Below are 3,995 nucleotides of genomic sequence, written 5' to 3'. Positions count from 1 at the left end.
CCAAGGATTAGAAAATAAAGAAAGAAAGAAAAGAAAAAATATTTTTTTACAAAAATAATGATGATAATAAAAATGAAAATTAAAATTTAAAAATAATAATAATAATAATAATAATAAATTTTAAAAAATTAAAAACATTAAAAAAAGTTAAAGAACAACAACAAAAAAAAATTGAAAATGAAAGAAAAAGAAAAAAATGATAATAATAATAATAATAAATGCAGTCCTAGAGTTCGATTGACTTCTCTTCCAGTAGGTGGAGCTGTGCCCACTGGGTCAAACTTCTCCTCTCAATAGGTGGGAACCAATCACTGTGCAGCAGCTCTTCCTCCCAGACTGGGCGGGTCTCCAATCCCGAGTGCCTAGGGCCTTCTCTTGTGTTTCCTCAAGCCAGGCCGCACTCACCTGTGATGCTCACCACAATACTGGCTACACGCCAGGTCTGCTACTCCTGGGAGCCCTGTTTTCATGAACGCCTGGGCTCACTCTCCCTGTTTGCCTCCCTCAGACCCTAAGTTTGTAGAGCTTGGGGCTGAGAACCCCCAGCGAATTTGCTTGCTCTCCGGTAGCCACGCCCCCGGTAGCTGGTGCAAGAGACCTCAGTTGTCAGCACTGGTTGGAGCGGTAGCCAGGAGTTCCGCGCCGCGAGTCCCGCGCCACTCCTGATTCCCTCGGTCTGGCTATTGCTCTCACAGGAGAGCTGGGAGGGGCCCTTAAGGTTTCCCCGCTGTGAGGAGAGAGATGGCTAGGGGATTACACACCTGTCTCGCTGGTTTCAATGCAGTTATCACCTCCGCCCATGACGTCAGTTCTCTGCCAAGGTGGTATCCCATGCAAATGGTGATCGTTCGTTCCCTTTGCCTGGTGATCAATGCAACAGGTGGGTCCTGACTGTCTCTCCCAATCCCCGTTTCAATCCTGTGGCCACTGCCTATGAAGGCTCGGTTGGCTTTTACCTCTGTAAGTTCATAAGGGCCGACCAGTTATTTCAGTGGGATCGTTAGTGCTGAGTCACGAGAAGCAGGCGAACCGGAGCTTGGATGCAGCCGATCTGGGCTTGGTGTGTGTGTTCTGAGGGGCTCAGACTGTACTCCCCAGATCCACGTCAGCTCAGCATTGCCTAGTGATCCTGAGCAAACAGCATTTATACAATTTACAGCTCCCTATGCCCGCGCAGTTGAAGAGGTCAGAGACTTGATCTCTCCGTGCCCCGCTGCCATGTTAGATCTCCTCAATGATATTCATGTTACCCTTACAGCTTCCTGGCATAAGCAAGTTCTTGGGATTATATAAACTGCTGCTTCTGTTTCCAGTCCAGATTTCTAGAAATGAAACCCTGCCACTGTCGCCTCTGCCTCTGGGCTGCGCTCACAGGCGCCGCACTCGTCTGTGACCGTAGCGGCGCCGCTGCGGCCTCCGCCGCTCCTCCGCCCGGTGCCCGGCCCCCAGGGCTCAAGCGGCTGCCGCCGCGGCTCCCCGGCCCCCTCCTCCGGAGCACAGGTCCCCTCGCAGGGGGATGCAGAACGACCCCAGAGCAGGCTCTGCCCGAAGGTGCAGCGGCGAACAGGCGACCGAGGCGCTCGAGGCCACGGTCCAGCCTTTGGAGGACAGGGCTCGGCACGCAGCCCAGCTCCAACCTCTAAATGCGGCTGCCGGACAATGTAGACAGAGCCATCAAGACAGCAATCAGAAAGCAAATGGCGGCTCCCGCGGAGTGGATTTTCGGCACAGAAACCATCTACCACTTATTTTTTTAAATGGACATTTTTTTTCCTCTTCCTCTCTTCTTGCTCCTCCCTAATTTCTCCCCCTCCCTAATCTCAGAGGAAACAGGATTACCTTTCTTCCTCATTTTAGGCAGATTTATCTGTCCTTGATCACACGCCCATCATAAGAATCAAGCAATACAGACTTTGGGTATGGCACCAGAAAATCTCAGAAATGACTGTCTCCCAAATTAACAAGTGAATTACAACTTCAACAGAGAATCATGGAATGTAGCCTTTGAATCACCTCTTTAAAAGCCCCCTGTTCCTGCTGATGGGCAGAATCAGCCTCTGGGACAGCAGTCCCCTGTGTTTCTCCTTTGCTAGCAAAGCAATAATCCTTCTTTTTCCTTTTTCTTAAAACCATGTGCTCAGTCTGGCACAGTTGCACATGCCTGTAATTCCAGCAGCTTAGGAGGCTGAGGCAGAAGTATCATTAGTTCAAAGCCAGCCTCAGCAAAAGTGAGGCACTAAGAAACTTAGTGAGACACTCTCTCTAAATAAAATACAAACTAGGGCTGGGGATGTGGCTCAGTGGTTGAGTGCCCCTAAATTTAATCCCTGGTACCCCACAAAACAAAGCAAAACCATGTTCTGCTTCTTGGATTGGCATCATGGACAAGGGCCAAGCTTTCAGTAACAGATCCAGGGTCTTGCAGATCACATGTGGCTTCTCTTGGAAGCAATAGGAACATTTCCCTTTTCAACAAGCCTCCTCTGTAGAATGTGCACTGGTTGGCTTCCTATTCTCTAGGGTCCTCACTATCCCACTAATTGGCAAATCAGGTGACTCACCAGAGTTGCAGGACCAAGAAGGTTTCTGTCATTCCATGGATCCTGACCCTACAGGGCAATGGCCATGTTTTTGGTTTTAAACATCCAGCAGACCAGTTTCACCAGTATTTAAGTGGGAGTGTTAGGTTTTATTTTTACAGTTACCCCTTCCACTTAATTGGGGCCAGTATTAGCACTGGAAGTTAGCATCTTGTCTGTCCTGTAGATGATGGCTTATTATCTTTTCTGTCCCCTAGATGATGGCTTATTATCACAAATTAAATCAGATTGTTCTATTAGAAAGAGTACCACTGCAAAACACTAACAGGCAACAGCTGTAAAGTTTATAAGGAAAATATAGAATGAAAATTACAATAGCAAAAATATTAATTATATATAATAGCTATAATAAAAAATCATGATTTTCATAATCCCAAACCTCACTTAGTTATATATTGTGTCTCCTGTTTGAGATCACAGTAATATTTACAATAAAAATTTACCCTTCAACATAATTTTAAATGAGCTTAAGTCTAGCCTACATTGAAATCATCCTAAAATGGAGTAAGTTGAGAGGCAATGTCTTAACTTAGGTGAGGTAGGGCTCTTAATAAATCTTAGGTAAAGTGTTTCACTTCTGAAGCTGATCTTTTTCCATTCTTAAGTATCATTTTACAAACTTCTCAAATACTGTTTCCTTAGTCTATATGAATTTTAGTTAACACAATACAAAATTATATCTGAAACATGGATCAAATAATGCTTAACCTTTTAATCCCTTTTTGTGCAAAAGTGACAAAATGTTTTCATGTTTCACAATGTTAATCTTTAAACAGATCAGGCTGTCATTATCATCAAAAAATACATTTAAATTTCCAGGCCAGTGTAAAAAGTAACATAAAATTTTATATTCATCTTATTGATAACAGGTTATCTTTATCCAGTTACAGAACATTAAATGACATAAATACATCCCCAATTAAATATGCTATTTCTATAAGTCTAAAATTACCCATTACAGACAACTTTTAGTTTGGAGAACACCAGCTTGGTAAAGTGCTTTCCTAAGCTTTATATATTAAAACTTGTATACTAGAAGAATCACAGTTTTAGGGACAGGAGTCTTCTATGTTTCTCCTTTGCTAGCTGTTGCGTTGTCGCGCGACTTCTTGCCCGCAAGAAAGACGCAACCCAAGAATCTTCTTTCAACAACTTTATTCAGGCCCCTGATAGCTTCTTCTACTCCGAATCTCTTTGGGATGCCCCTCCCAGCCTTAATAAAGCATCTCAAGCCCCAATGCAAAGCAGCCACGTGGAGCTTTCTCATAGAGTGATGAAAAGTCATGCGCCAACTCTCCCAAACAAGGAGTTGTTTGTCACAGACCACAGCGGAGCCAGCGCCATCATGTAATGGTGACCATAATTTGCATAAACGGCAGAAGCGGCTCACCACAG

This window comes from Marmota marmota, unplaced genomic scaffold, assembly GCF_001458135.2.
Source record: "Marmota marmota marmota unplaced genomic scaffold, marMar, whole genome shotgun sequence".
In the NCBI taxonomy this organism is placed as follows: Eukaryota; Metazoa; Chordata; class Mammalia; order Rodentia; family Sciuridae; genus Marmota; species Marmota marmota.
The sequence above is the reverse complement of the archived record's forward strand: the minus strand, read 5'-3'. Positions refer to the sequence as shown.